This window comes from Benincasa hispida, unplaced genomic scaffold, assembly GCF_027475165.1.
Source record: "Benincasa hispida cultivar pf3 unplaced genomic scaffold, pf3_genome.v1.1 HicScf1848, whole genome shotgun sequence".
NCBI lineage: Eukaryota > Viridiplantae > Streptophyta > Magnoliopsida > Cucurbitales > Cucurbitaceae > Benincasa > Benincasa hispida.
In genome coordinates, this window is record NW_028326240.1 from 2,647,044 (window position 1) to 2,663,446 (window position 16,403).

Here is a 16,403-nt window from a genome sequence, read left to right on the forward strand (position 1 = left end):
ATTCCCTTCCTAATCCTGTCTTGAATATTACCGACACTGTCTCTGTCTTACCTATCAAATAGGTCCATGGATAATATACTAAAGGAAGAATCTCAAGAAGGAAATTGGGCCACCTATTGTTTCTCCGGTAACGATCTATGAGTCCGAACCAACATTAGCCCAAGGTGAACTCATACTTCTGTCTCTAATAACCTCAATATTTGTGTTGAGAATGAAAATGATGCTCATACTCGTCTCTGATAATATTGGTATTTGTGCTAAAAATGATATGTGTACTGTGGAAGAAAATAGCAAAACTAATGATAGCAGTAATGATTGTACTAAGAAAGTTGTGGCTGATATGGCTGGGAATAAACGAGTTGAAGCAACTATTCCAGGTAGTGATATTGTTACAGGTGAGGTGAGTTAGTGGGAAAGGCACTAAAGGATGTGATAAACAAATAAGTGGCAATCATAAGGAGTTAGCCAAGTAAGAAATATTGAGGTTCTACAAGATGAAAGTGAAGCTTAACAATCTCAAACTAGCTCAACTGAAGCTCGTGGTGAAAGTCATTGTAAGAACTTTCCAAGTCAATCCAATCATGAGGCAATCATTATGCCTCAAGGACCAATGACAAGAGCTAGAGCTAAAAGACTTGAAGAGGGATTAAATGCTTGCTTCCAAGCTAAATTTCTAGCCCATCATGAAGAGTTGCAACCCTTGAAGCTCCAAGAGTCACTTGGGTGCAAAAGTCCTAATGAATCTGCAAAATTCAGATTCATCCCCGTGTTTAATGCTTGATTTATTAATTTATTTCAATGTATATACATTTATTAAGGTTCATGTATGTAGTTGAAGAGTTTTTGTTAAACCTAGTCAATTGGGTGAAAAGTTGTGTCCTTTCAAGTCGTCTTTTCAATTAGTATAAATACATATGTAGTTTGGTCATTGGAACACACTTGAGATTGACTGGAATTTCATTAGATTTTTTGTCTCTCAAGCTTTATGCTTTTTCTTTGTATTTTTGTGTTTAAAATGCATGTATTAGAACTTTCAATTTATTTTGATCGATTAGATTGTGGAGAGTTCAAAATCCTTAAGTTAGGAACAAGTTCTCCTTTCTTCTTGACATCGATCAATCTTCCAAGCCAAATATGTTTAGCTTTCTTGGGGTTGCTTACTAAATAGCTAATTGTGGTTATTCTTATTATCGTTGTGGGGCTTCACCTAGAATAAAGGGGTTCTCATACGTGATTGAGGTAAATCAAATGATAAAGGGAACTGTCTCAATTATGTTCAGGAGGCATACGAGCGATGGACAATGGCCAATGAGAAGGCCCGAGCCTACATCTTGGCAAATCTTTATGAAGTTTTTGCCAAGAAACATGAGCATCTGGTTTCAGCACGTGAGATCATGGAGTCCCTGCGAGGATATTTGGACAACCGTCTGAACCACTTTTGCATGAGGCTCTTAAATACATATTCAACTCCAAAATGGAAGAAGGCACCTCTGTTCGTGAGCATGTGCTTAACATGATGGTTCACTTTAATGTGGCGGAGTTGAATGGGTCTACCATCGATAAGGGCAGTCAAGTTAACATAATCCTGCATTCATTGCCCGAGAGCTCCCTGCACTTTGTTAGTAATGTGATTCTTAAGAAAGGGAAATATAACCTCACAACTCTCCTCACGAGTTGCAGACCTACCAATCGGAGAGGAAGAAGGGTGAGGCAAATGTTGCTTCATCCTCGAGGACATTCCATAGAGGTTCGACCTCAGGAACGAAGTCTACACCTTCTACTTCTAACTCTACAAAGGGGAAGAAGAAGAAGGGTGGCAAGGGAAAAGGGAAGACGCCTGCTAACCCACCGCCTGTCACCCCAAGGAGGCGTCCACCGGTTGAAAAGAGAAAGTGTTTCCACTGCAACTAGGATGTACTGGAAGATGAACTATCCTCGGTATCTGAAAGAGAAGAAAGCAGCCAAGGCTAAGGCCAAGGCCGATAAAGGTAAATGTGATTTACTTGTACTTGAAACTTGTTTAGTGGAGAATGATGATTCTGCTTGGATAATTGATTTGGGCGCTACTAACCACATTTGTTCTTCTTTTTAGGGGACTAGATCTTGGCGATAGTTGGAGGCTGATGAGATGACGATGTGAGTAGGCACCAGGTACGTCGTCTCAGCTGTGGCAGTGGGACGGCTCCAGTTAGCTTTACAGAATATGTTTCTTGTTTTGAATGATGTATATATTGTTCCCGAACTAAAAAGGAACCTTATTTCTGTAAAGTGTTTATTGCAATGTAAATATATTGTCTCTTTTAATGTGGATAAAGCGTTTATTCATAAAGATGGTGTTTTTATTTGTACTGAAAATCTCGAATCGAATTTATATGTGCTAAGGCCGTTAGCCATTAATTCCCTCCATAATACTGAATTGTTTAGAATTGCCGTACCTACAACAAAACGTCGACGAATTTCTCCAAAAGAAAATGCTCAACTTTGGCATCTACGTTTAGAGCACATCAATCTCAATAGGATTGAGAGATTGGTGACAAATGGACTTCTAAGTGAGTTAGAAGAATATTCTTTATCAGTGTGCGAGTCTTGCCTTGAGGGTAAGATGACTAAACGACCTTTTACTAGAAAAGGTTATAGAGCCAAAGAGTATCTTGAGTTAGTACATTTTGACCTTTATGGTCATATGAATGTGCAAGCCCGAGATGACTATGAGTATTTTATCAGTTTTACTAATGATTACTCCAAGTACGGGTATGTTTATCTTATGCAATGGAAGTCTGAATTCTTTGAAAGGTTCAAAGAGTTCAAGGCTGAAGTTGAAAACGTATTGGATAGACGGATTAAAACACTTCAATCGGATCGAGGTGGAGAGTTTTTGGACTCAGCATTCCATGACTATTTGATATAACATGGAATCGTTTTCCAACTCTCAGCGTCGGGTATACCTCAACAGAATCGTGTAGCGGAGAGGAGAAATAGAACCTTGTTGGACATGGTTTGCTCAATGATGAGTTACGTTTCTTTATTGGACTCGTTTTGGGGTTTCGCAGTGGAGACTGCTGATGACGGAAAATTAGATGTCAATTACGAGACACCTAAAATCTGGTGAAACGCAGTATGCGATGCATGTCTTAAGGTATGCTTTGATTATCATGCGTCGTGGTCATGCGTTGGAATGAACTATGCATTAACAAATGTATGCAATGACCATGCATTCCTGTCATAAGTTTTCTTACGTTCACACCAAGTATAACGCGAACGCAAGTTTCTCGGGTGATCCGAGGTGGAACACAGGGACTTGTAGCTAAATGAATGTGGTATTGTGCATGCGGCGGTTAAATAAAAAAATGATGGAGGGGTTGCTAAGCTAACACTACTCCTACTCCTAACTAACAGACAACACAATGTGAATAAGAATGAGAGGTAAAGACACGACAACTATTGACAGGAAGTAAATGGATGAAAAAATAGATAAAATGTGGAGATGTCTTCATTGAAACCCTTAAAAGTGATCGCAAGGGCAACCTTAGTCAACGCAAGCCATGCGATAATGCTACACACACTTGAGCCTAACTCTAGGACGAATGCGATGTATCTGCGATAGTGCTAGGAAGCCTATGCCTGCCTAAACCTCCATAACCCGCTCACGTGCTCTCGTCGCATGAGCGTGATGGCCGCATACCACCGTATCCTACTTCCTGGACGCATGCAATATTCTCTCCGTAGGGTGCATACGCTGTGTGATAGCAAACGGAGCTTATCTCTAAGTTCCCCATTCTTGCTTATGCATTCCAATCCACTCTCTTGAGTTTTAGATTTGGATTTTAGATTACTCTCTCAAGTATGCCTAAATGTGAAGCATTCATAAGACAAGGTAACCGCATAGACTTTGCTGATATAAGATTATTCCTATCTCTAGTGAACAATAGCTTATATTGCTTCATGCAACCAACCATTTACCCTCCCAGACAGTTAGTTGTTGTTGATTTTACTCATAGACAAGCATTACATCCGCCTATAGACAAGTGTAGCTATAGTTTCACACTAAGCAAATAAGTTTTACTCACACACTCACGCAACGCACATCTCTCGGTGGTTTTCTACATGCTTCATATCCCTAATCCACATGACTAAGTGTGCGATACTCTAGCAATCTCACTAAGTGATGCAATGAAAGTTAACGATGCTAAGTAAACAAAGATGGAGATAAAATTGAAGTAAACACAGAAATGCATTGAACACATCATGTATTAATTCCTTAATCACAAAATGTCATAAAATACAATATAAGAAAAGGGAAGAAAATGAAATGACCAGCTGGAAGCAATGACTTACTTCTAGCGGATGTGCTCAAGGCTATCAGTGGTGCCATGGATGGGCGGTGGAGCTTACTCTCCCGAGATCTAGCTCCGGTCGTCTCTCGGAATGGAAGTAGGAGATGAAGAACTCTCAAGCTTTCTTCTCACGCATTTGTCTGGATTGTAGGGAAAAACCCAGGATAAGTTGAAATTCTGCTCATCGGGGTTCAAATTCTTACTCCTAATTTGAAAACAACAGATAGAAGGGGAATATAGATAACAAAGTCTTACACACCAAAAAAATGGTACCCTAGAGTAATTAATTACTCAACCTTATATTTCTACAATAAAAATAACATATAATAGCTTATCTATGACAATGAGAGTGAGAAAGAGAGAGTAAAAAGGAGGGAGGCAATAAACAAATTTCATAGTTGTGAAAAATACCTAAAGTTTTCAGCGAGGAGACAGGCATTTGTGTTGGAATCATCTCCACCAATTGGCAGGCCATCCAGATCAAAGCTTCTGAGCAGTTTCTTCAGCTTGCTTAAACTGAAAATAAAACCGAACTGTCAATTAATGCCTTGAATACAACTAAGACGTCTCAAAATTAAAATTATGGGAAGAAAGAGTTTCACCTGATCTAGAGTTTCAATCTGATCCCTCCCACTGCATATCATATCAAAACCACCCTGATAAAACAAAAATTCATTTAAATTAAGAATTGCATTCAAATGGCAATCACTTCGCATCGACACTGCACATATTCACACTAATAATTCTAACAACTGAAAGCTAGAAATCACTTCAAGAAAATTAACCTGATTGCGATATGGGTAGATAAATTTTGCAATCAGTTCTACATATTTACATTTCATGATCCCTGTAGGACACCCTTGAAACCATACAACGTGCTTCCTTTTACATGAACCTGTAGGAAATCTTCACCAAAATCATAGAAGCTGCTAATTAGCCACAACTTGAACAAAAAAGCAAACATTTATTCTTGATTTATAAATGTGGACACAATGAGACCCTACCAAATAGTCCAGAAATCACATTATGCCCTCCCAGTGCTTGGCCACCAAACTAGACAACTCCGATCTTCAATTTCTTATTCACCTGCACCGAACTGGAATCACTTGGCACCAACATTGCCGACTGTTGGCCGAAAAGATCAGGAAACAGCTTTGTGATATCATCTGCACACACATATAACACAATTCAAACACTCTAAAACCTTAAGAAGTAGCAACTGGCCTCAAACGCATTCAGTAAAACTCAAGTTCCAAACAAAAGCGAGATTTACAATCATAAGCAAAACACAGTAAAAGAACAAACAAAACTCAATGCATGTCACTACTCTTCCTTCGGGACATCAATCAACTCAGAGCTATGAGGGCCATCGAGGATTTTGAAGGGGTTTTTGAGAATAGAGGGAAAAGGGAGAGGTTGATCGATATGGTGGGCTTGGACTTCGCTATACACAATAGAAACACGGCCAATCTCCGACGGAGAAGATGCAATGATGGGGGAAACATCGGCATTAGCGATGAAAGGCGGAGACATTGGTAGGAGAGAAATGAAGATGAAAATGGGGAGATAGGTAGAGAAATGAAAGATTGAATCAATGAAAGAAGTCGAAAATTGAGTGTTCGACAAGGTCAAGAAGATGAAGGACGTGACTAGAATAAGAGGAAATAGCTTGTGGATGAAATGGATAACACTCTAAGAAGGGATTTCGGTTCTCCAAAAGCTCCATATGAGTCCCTGATGTGAGGATTTGGCCAGCAAGAGACTAGAATTTTTGTGGCTAAAACAACGAGAGAGAAAACACATTTGGTCTCCACGAAATTAATCAATTTGCATATAGATAAAGACCTCCACCAACATTTGATGAAAACCCAACCTTAGCAAAAAGAAAAGGCTTAAAACAAATCCCAACCAAAAACACCTAGAGACTCTAGTGGAAAAGGGACAACCAAGGTAAATGTTTAGAACTCGGCTATGCTCCACAAAACTTGCCACTTCAGGCCTAAGACATATAGGAGGTTTTTTGCAAGACATGGAAGGTATTAATAGTTCCCAAAGAACCAACCAAGAAAATAAATGAACTTTCTATGGGATTTTTAGTTTCCACCAAGAAGTGAGAACGTAAAAATAGCAAAACAAATAAATAGGCACTTCACAAGAGGACTGAGGACCCAAACGACTCAAAGAAAACTTTCATATAAACAAGAAAAGAATAAAAATGTACAAAATATTGAATGCAATATAACATGAAAATTGACTAATTTGAAAGTAAACAAGAAATCGAACAAAAAAAAAAAAAAAAAACAAAATGAACCAATCACAAAAATTACGTCGTGTACTTATAGAAATGGTGTTTCCATATATTTTGTCTGTAATTGATTCAAGTGCAGTCTGCCCATTACTATAAGTAAATTGAAAAGTCAATGCATTCAAGTCAGATAAACATAGATACATCATTGTTGTAGTTGTCATGGATTATAAGATAAAGGTCATAATTTTCAACTAACATTTTGCAACAAAAACATTATGCTTCATCAAAAGGTTGCACTTTTACCAATAATTTCAATTAATTAAATATAAAGGGCAGTGCAAAATAATTTTTTTTTAAAAAAATCACCTTAATACCCCAATCGTATTCAGGTCCACCTAGATTGTGTGACTTGCACTCATTATAAATCATCCGTTGGCCTGTATAGAACCAAAAAAGATTATGCAAAAAGGCAAAGGAGCATGAGTATAAAATACAAAAAGTTAAAAGTGAATTTTTTTTATCCCCACTTGACATATTTAATCAATTCCAATTCTGATTTGTCAGTTACTAACTTAGGATTTTAATTTGAGATTCTATTCTGGAGATGAAAATACCCACGAACTAAAATGTCATCTCTTTTTCTTTGTCCATGCCGTATAGAATCATAAATCACAATCCTAAACAACTAATCACTCAAAGAACCGATTAAAAGAGAAATAAAATAAGTCAAAAAATAAAGATCAGCTAGTTTCAAGAAATCAAGGAACAGAAAAATCATAAACTCAAGTGTGACATAATATTTGACAAAGACTAATTCAAATATTTTTTAAAACAATGATAAAATAAAGAGCTAGATTTTAAGATAGAAAAATATTCTAGGCAAGATTTAGAGTTAATATGTGACTAAATCACTCAAATTTAATAGCCTGAAGGTAAAAGACTACTACAACTTTTTCATACCTTTTAGTGTGTTCTACTCCGTAACTTGAATTGGGGACAAAAATAAAGTGATTCAACCTAGCAAAAAAGTACATGATGAACTAACCAAATACAACAGTCGTAACAATTTTTTATATTGTTTAAACTAACATCCACACTAATGATACACACACGCAACACTAATGACCAAGTTACTTAACTAATATTTCAATATTTTAGCTTTAATGACATTTAGCTATAAACTAAATAATAATACATGAAGTATCAAATTTTAACAAAGGGCAAACAAAAAGAGAGAAAGAAATAGAAGAAAGGAGTATCAATGGAAATGAGATGAAGAAAACAGAAAAACAAAAAGATATTGAGATACAATCATATGAATGGAGAAAATTAAGCAAGAGATGGAGAAGATAGACGGAGAAACAGAGATAAAAAAATAAAGAAAAAGGAGAAAGAAGAAAAGGATAAAGAAAGACAAGAAGAAAGAAATCAAGTGAAATACCATAAGATGGAGAGAGAAAGAACTAGCCCTTCGTTTCGCCAACAAAGAAGTCATCTTTGACGATTTCTCATTCCTTCTTTATCGAGCCGCCTCTCTTCGCCATTCGAAGTACTACCTCTACCTTCCCTTTTGAGAACATACCCAGGAGCCCTCCTTTTCCAATAATTAAAAGAAATACCATAAAGCTTCGTCTGTGATTTTGTCGGCCGGCCCTTTACAAGACAATACTGAGCAAAAATATACACCAACAAAATAGACATTACAATGAACTTAACACATTCCTAATAATTCATGTAAGAATGGAAACTACAAAGAAGTTAGATATCTCAGTTCCAACTATGCAATTTGACCCGAGACTTAATTAAAATATCTTATCCAAATTCTGAAAAATAGGTTCGATTTTCATCAATTTGGTTGTGTAAGATACCTATATCTAGATCACCTGCTCCATTCTTCTTTTAGATTTGAACTTGCATAATCAATGGTAGGATTCTGATCTGACCTCCTCACATGACAACTGGAGCGGCGTGAATTATAATATAAGACTGGGAAGGAGATTAAAGGAAACGACATTTACTCTAGAAAGAGATCATATTACCATCTAGTTCCACCATTGTCTTCTTGATCACAGGCTTGAACTTACATGCCAAACGAATTCTACCTTTAGAAAGAGATCATCAAATGATAAATATTAAACTAGACTTCATGAAGATGTTCTATCAATCCAAAGCCTTTCAAAATTGTTAAGTGAAAAGATACTCCACTTTTATCCTTGTTTTTCTGATCTTACATGCACCTTGACTAGTCTTTATAGTATTGTGTTAGTAACTATTAAGTTATTTGGATACTCAAAAAAAGAAAAAAAAAATAAACTTTTAAGTTTCATCAACTAGAAAATTGTTGTCTTTTTAATATAGATTGGAGAGTTTTTTTCTTCTTCCATTTTTTTTCTTCTAGTGAACTCCATTGTTCTCATTTTGGCTGAATAATTGATACTCTGTTTGTCATTTCCCTTCTTATTCCCCATAAAAAATATTCTATAAAAAAAATTATTAACGTGTTATTCAAGAAAACATGAGAACAAGAATGCATGTTTTCATGAAAAAATCATACCGTGTCTCCTCTCCACGTCCATTAACGAAGTCAATGCAGTTTCGCCAGCCATCCAATCTTCAACAGAAGCAGCCAAATTTCCTACCCGGTATGCATAACTAGTAAGTAATAGAAATGAGGAAAAAATCTATGGAGGAAACTGATATCAAGAAAAAGAATGAAAGGTTAAAAGGTTAGAGACTAAAATGATCAGGAGGTACAAGAAGTGGGACAGACAGATCGATGATATTGGTCCAGTTTTTCCACTCTGGAGGAGAGCTCCAGCAGTGTAACCCAAAGCATAGCAATAAGTTGAATCAAAGTTCGTGGGTAAACCACACATCCCTTCGTACCTATAAGTCAAAAGAAGAAATAAACAGAGATAACACACAGAGCACTAACCAGCAAAGTACAATTTTTTTCGTATCATCTCATGGCCATTCGCTCGTACCATTGGTAAGTTTACATTTGAAAGTCAAGTTGCTGTAAGCCTAACCCATCACTTGATTGGCCATTTTCTTTACGAGTTCATAATGGAAGTCTAGATACTTGATACCCCTAATTATCAAATATGAATTTAAAAGATCTTGATGCATTTACCAACATGCATGTTTTTGAGATCTCAACTGATTTGCCTACTACCCAAGTGCTAAATATAATATGTGTTAATCACTAAATTATTAAACAGGAGCGTTTAAGTAAAACAGCAAAAGTTCAAGCACGAATAGAATAAGTACCCAAAGAAATGTGACTGCCCCTTGAATTGGCCGCCCATTATATGCACCTTGTTGCCTTCTCTTTTCCAACTCAATTTCATGGAAAGACGTGTATAAAACAAAAAGAAAAAACAATTACTTGGAATGGAGCGTTAAAGTAAAACAGCAAAAGTTCAAGCACGAGTAGTAAGTTTCATTTTCCATAGCCTATCCTCATCTATAATATCATGGGCAAGAATTTCATTGAGTTCCGAAATAAGCTATTGCACCTGTAGAAAGCGGGTTATAAATGATATCAGTTCAAGAATGACATATTGATCCCTTTAGACTCTCTCTTTAGACTCTTTCTCGAGTAGCTCTTTAGACTCTCTCTTTAGGTTCTCCATTTTCTTTATGTTGTGCTCGACATCGCTTTAGAGCTACTCGAGAGAGAGAGTCTAAAGAAAGAACCTAAGATTTGAAAGAGCTAAGTTAGAATCTAGACTCGAGAGAGCAAGATTATAACTGCATAAAATAAAGATAGGAACTTAGAGATAAATTCTGTTTGCCAACCTGCATCGCATGCATCCTAGAGATAGGTATGATATTATGTGGTCGCCTTATATGTGTATGTGTCATTTTTTCATCGCATAAATAAGAATAGAGGCTTATGTGTAGGTCCTATAGTCTTATCGCATACATCGCATGCGTTCTAGCATTAAAAGTCGTAGCATTCGCATCGAGAGATGATTTACAATTGTATGTGTGTTGCATGATCGCATAGCATGAACGCATCCTAAGAAGTGTTAGCCGAAACTCTTCTCAACCCATTCACCGCATACTCATCGCGTCTTCTGTTTTATAACTCTTTTCGAACTCCGCTGCATTTGTTTATTTTTATTACCACAAACAACATTCCTAATAACTACTTGATTTATTTGGTTACCGCAAATTCTTCTGATAAATTGCCACCGCATATTTTTTTCCCAAGTCCCTGTGTTCGACCCTGAACTTACCAAGAAACTCAGTGGGGTTTACACTTGAATTCCACTGAGAAAACTTAATCAACGCATTTTCATCCATAATTCCACCTCATAAAATAACGCATCAGGTGACATGGATGGGCGGTGGAGCTGACTCTCCCGAGATCTAGCTCCGATCGTAGGCTTTGGTCGTTTCTCAGAATGGAAGAAGGAGATGAAGAATTCTTAAGCTTTCTTCTCACGCATTTGTCTGGATCGCAGGGAAAAACTCTAGATAAGTTGACATTCTACTCACCGGCTTCTTTATATAGAGCTTGGATTGCCGACAGCATTAATGGACTGCTCTGATTCTGACATTCGCGACGCGTTAGCCCTTTCTAAATCTCTGCTGCTAATGGCGTAGTAGGTGAAATGTCAACATCAGTTTTTTATTTTCCCAAGATGTACGTTGATGCGTTCATTCCACCAACCTTGCGCTGATCCTTCTATTATGCGTTATCGTGTAGCCGCAATCTTGTAGTGACCGCATTCGCTTAATATCGCAACTTCGACTCGGTGATCACAATCGCTTGACGAGCGCAACTACCATGCGATGGACACATGCCTCGCCTTCATTTTGGCTTGCCCCCACATGTGTCATGCGGACATCCAATTACGAGCAAGACGCTCTTTCTCAAACTAGACTCATACATACTTAGCAGCGGAATTGCGGTCATTTGTTTATGCGTTGATCCTGGCAACTTACTTTCGTTTTGGCTTGCCCCCACGTGTGTCTTGCGGACATCCAACTACAGGTATGTGTCATTCACAACTTAACTCTTATCAACATGTGTTTCTCCATTGCGTTGGCAGTGGAGTTGTTATTCTAATTTTCCTTTTTTTTCTTCATATAGCGAAAAATAGCAAGGTTGAAAATAAATACCTCACCCCAAAATTTAAAATGCGACAATGTCCTCCTTGCCAATAGATTGAAAGAAGTCATGCGATGTTCTTAAGAAGTTTGGTAAAGGATCAGTTTGAAAGAAAGCTAGCCGACCACTAACTTTTAAAAACATTTCTTGAGGTGATTGTCCTAAAAATAAGTTGACTCTAGTATATATATAAAAAAAAATAGATGCATGTGATTCATCATTGAAATCATAAATGGCAAAGAGAAAGCATGCGGCGACTTACTAAATTTATCAATGTTAAATGATTGCGGTAATCAAACAGGATGCGGTGATAAAACTTTCAAAATTAAAATACGATGCGATGGTGCAGAATTTGGAATAGAGTGAAGGAAAAATACAACCCCAAAATTTACGCTGTCGTCGGCATTGTTTGTCGATGCCTCCTTCTTTGCGACGATCTTCCTTTGCATTCCATCAAAGAAAACATTGAGAGGGTAATGATAATAATAAAGTAGTTGTATCTTCATGCAGCGCCTTCGCAATCGTGTGCCTTGATCGTTTGCAAAAAAAACATTGAGAGGGTAATGATAACAATAAAAGAAAGTTAGCAAAATTTTTCTCGCCCTTTTTTCTTTTTTTTTTTGAAAGACGTAAAAGCAAATATATGATAACAGGTAATAATAAGGTGATGAAAGTTCATGAAGTATTGATGTAGAAAAAGGATATTCGAAAAGAATGCATCCGTGATGAGATCTTCACATAGTAGCTCAAGGACTACTTATTCCAAGCTGGGCCTTTCACGTCCACGGTGGCATTTTCTTCTTCTCTCGTTCTTCCAGAATCTTGACTGTTTTAATCCGGACCTTTTCTCGATTGATGTTTATTATGATTTCCTCTTTGTGCACATTACCAATCATTTTTTAATATATCTGCATAAATATCAGCAGAGCCTATTAAGAGTCTCATCTCATGAATGCGATATTCCATTTTTTCCTTGAGTTCTTGAAGAAACTACTTCAACTTTGAAAGAGTCACCAAAGTTCAATCCAAACGAAATATCAATTCTAAAGTAGTTACAAAGAGAAATGAGTACCTTGCAAGCAGAATTAAATCCAAAACTTGTGGTGACCTCTTTGCATTTGAGATCACCATCAATAGTTTTGGGCAACCAATCACTCGGGTTCAAATTCTTACTCCTAATTTGAAAACAACAGATAGAAGGGTAATATAAATAACAGAGTCTTGCACACACAAAAAATGGTACCCTATAGTAATTAATTACTCAACCTTATATTTCTGCAATAAAAATAACATATAATAGCTTATCTATGACAATGAAAGTAAGAAAGAGAGAGCAAAAAGGAGGAAGGCAATAAACAAATTTCATAGTTTTGAAAAATACATAAAGTTTTCAGCGAGGAGACAGACATTTGTGTTGGAATCATCTCCACCAATTGACAAGGCCATCCAAATCAAGCTTCTTAGCAGTTTCTTCAGCTTGCTTAAACTGGAAATAGAAACGAACAGTCAATTAATGCATTGACTAGATTTATAAATGTGGACACAATGAGACCCTACCAAATAGTCCAGAAATCACATTATGCCCTCCCAGTGCTTGGCCACCAGACTAGACAACTCCGATCTTCAATTTCTTATTCACCTGCACCGAACTGGAATCACTTGGCACCAACATTGCCGACGGTTGGCCGAAAAGATCAGGAAACAGCTTTGTGATATCATCTGCGCGCACATATAACACACAATTCAAACACTCTAAAACCTTAAGAAGTAGCAACTGGCCTCAAACGCATTCAGTAAAACTCAAGTTCCAAACAAAAGCAAGATTTACAATCATAAGCAAAACAGTAAAAGAACAAACAAAACTCAATGTATGTCACTACTCTTCCTTCGAGACATCAATCAACTCAGTTACCAAACAGAGTACAAAAAAAAAAAACACGTTATGAAGGCTAAAAACTCCAAAACAAGAAGAGAAAGTAAATGATCTATGGATAATAAACACCTGGATTGCCAGCGGCAGAGCTAGGAGGGCCATCGAGGATTTTGAAGGGGTTTTTGGGAATAGAGGGAAAAGGGAGAGGTTGATCGATACAGTGGGCTTGGACTTCGACATACACAGTAGAAACAAGGCCGATCTCCGACGGAGAAGATGCAATGACTAGGGAAACATCGGCATTAGCGATGAAAGGCGGAGACATTGGTAGGAAAGAAATGAAGATGAAAATGGGGAGATAGGTAGAGAAATGAAAGATTGAATCAATGAAAGAAGTGGAAAATTGAGTGTTCGACAAGGTCGAGAAGATGAAGGACTTGACTAGAATAAGAGGAAAGAGCTTGTGGACAAAATGGATAACACTCTCAGAAGGGATTTTGATGCTCCAAAAGCTCCATATGAGTCCCTGTTGTGAGGATTTGGCCAGCAAGAGACTAAAATTTTTATCGCTAAAACAACGAGAGAGAGAGAGAGAGAGAGAGGGTTTCAATGAAACGAAATTTTTCATTGAAAAAATGAATAGAGATATTTGGTCTCCAAGCGAATGTAACAATTTAGTCTACTTTAAAACACATTTGGTCTCCACGAAATTAATCAATTTGCATACAGATAAAGACCTCCATCAACATTTGATGAAAACCCAACCTTAGCAAAAAGAAAAGGCTTAAAACATAAATCCCAACCAAAAACACCTGGAGACTCTAGTGGAAAAGGGACAACCAAGGTAAATGTTTAGAACTCGGCTATGCTACACAAAACTTGCCAATTCAGGCCTAAGACATATGGGAGGTTTTTTGCAAGACATGGAAGGCATTAATAGTTCCCAAAGAACCAACCAAGAAAATAAATGAAATTTCTATGGGATTTTTAGTTTTCACCAAGAAGTGAGAACGTAAGAATAGCAAAACAAATAAATAGGCACTTGAGCTAGATTTTACAAAGACTAATTCAAGTGTGACATAATATTTGACAAAGACTAATTCAAATATTTTTAAAAACAAGGATAAATTAAAGAGCTAGATTTTAAGATAGAAAAAGCAAGATTTAGAGTTAATATGTGACTAAATCACTCAAATTTAATAGCCTGAAGGTAAAAGACTACTACAACTTTTTCATACCTTTTAGTGTGTTCTTCTACTCCGTAACTTGAATTGGGGACAAAAATGAAGTGATTCAGCCTAGCAAAAAAGTACATGATTAACTAACCAAATACAACAGTCGTAACAATTTTTTATATTGTTTAAACTAACATCCACACTAATGATACACACACGCAACACTAATGACCAAGTTACTTTACTAATATTTCAATATTTTAGCTTTAATGACATTTAGCTATAAACTAAATAATAATACATGAAGTATCAAATTTTAACAAAGGGCAAACAAAAAGAGAGAGAAATAGAAGAAAGGAGTATCAATGGAAATGAGATGAAGAAAACAGAAAAACAAAAAGATATTGAGATACAATCATATGAATGGAGAAAATTAAGCAAGAGATGGAGAAGATAGACGGAGAAACAGAGATAAAAAAAGAAAGAAAAAGGAGAAAGAAGAAAAGGATAAAGAAAGACAAGAAGAAAGAAATCAAGTGAAATACCATAAGATGGAGAGAGAAAGAACTAGCCCTTCGTTTCGCCAACAAAGAAGTCATCTTTGACGATTTCTCATTCCTTCTTTGCCGAGCCGCCTCTCTTCGCCATTCGAAGTACTACCTCTACCTTCCCTTTCGAGAACATACCCAGGAGCCCTCCTTTTCCAATAATTAAAAGAAATACCATAAAGCTTCGTCTATGATTTTGCCGGCCGGCCCTTTACAAGACAATACTAAGCAAAAATACACACCAACAAAATTAGACATTACAATGAACTTAACACATTACTAATAATTCATGTAAGAATGGAAACTACAAAGAATTTAGGTATCTCACTTCCAACTATGGAATTTGACCCGAGACTTCATTAAAATATCTTATCCAAATTCTGAAAAATAGGTTCGATTTTCATCAATTTGGTTGTGTAAGATACCTATATCTAGATCACCTGCTCCATTCTTCTTTTAGATTTGAACTTGCATAATCTAAAAGAAGAAACAAGGCCGATCTCCGACGGAGAAGATGCAATGACTAGGGAAACATCGGCATTAGCGATGAAAGGCGGAGACATTGGTAGGAAAGAAATGAAGATGAAAATGGGGAGATAGGTAGAGAAATGAAAGATTGAATCAATGAAAGAAGTGGAAAATTGAGTGTTCGACAAGGTCGAGAAGATGAAGGACTTGACTAGAATAAGAGGAAAGAGCTTGTGGACAAAATGGATAACTAACCAAATACAACAGTCGTAACAATTTTTTATATTGTTTAAACTAACATCCACACTAATGATACACACACGCAACACTAATGACCAAGTTACTTTACTAATATTTCAATATTTTAGCTTTAATGACATTTAGCTATAAACTAAATAATAATACATGAAGTATCAAATTTTAACGAAGGGCAAACAAAAAGAGAGAGAAATAGAAGAAAGGAGTATCAATGGAAATGAGATGAAGAAAACAGAAAAACAAAAAGATATTGAGATACAATCATATGAATGGAGAAAATTAAGCAAGAGATGGAGAAGATAGACGGAGAAACAGAGATAAAAAAAGAAAGAAAAAGGAGAAAGAAGAAAAGGATAAAGAAAGACAAGAAGAAAGAA

The 16,403-nt window shown here is 36.6% G+C and overlaps 1 protein-coding gene across 50 annotated transcripts in view; it reads right to left on the reverse strand.

The window, feature by feature from the left end:
• Positions 1-16,403, reverse strand: part of LOC150030571 (pyrophosphate--fructose 6-phosphate 1-phosphotransferase subunit beta-like) — a 41,575-nt gene that overhangs the window by 7,604 nt on the left and 17,568 nt on the right. For 41 of the 50 annotated variants that reach the window (XR_016526765.1, XR_016526760.1, XR_016526763.1 and 38 more), the window contains 16 exons: positions 15,298-15,524; positions 14,816-14,875; positions 13,262-13,423; positions 13,086-13,190; positions 12,777-12,879; positions 9,137-12,612; positions 8,622-8,684; positions 8,451-8,540; positions 8,024-8,250; positions 7,543-7,599; positions 6,949-7,019; positions 5,339-5,500; positions 5,120-5,240; positions 4,937-4,990; positions 4,746-4,850; positions 4,336-4,474 (listed from right to left, as the gene is read on the reverse strand). The gene's annotated coding sequence lies outside the window, so the exon portion shown is untranslated. Of the gene's footprint in view, positions 1-4,335; positions 4,540-4,745; positions 4,851-4,936; positions 4,991-5,119; positions 5,241-5,338; positions 5,501-6,948; positions 7,020-7,542; positions 7,600-8,023; positions 8,251-8,450; positions 8,541-8,621; positions 8,685-9,136; positions 12,613-12,776; positions 12,880-13,085; positions 13,191-13,261; positions 13,424-14,815; positions 14,876-15,297; positions 16,383-16,403 lie in introns of those variants that run through there. The other 9 variants (XR_016526745.1, XM_090309583.1, XR_016526736.1 and 6 more) reach the window with 9 other exon arrangements.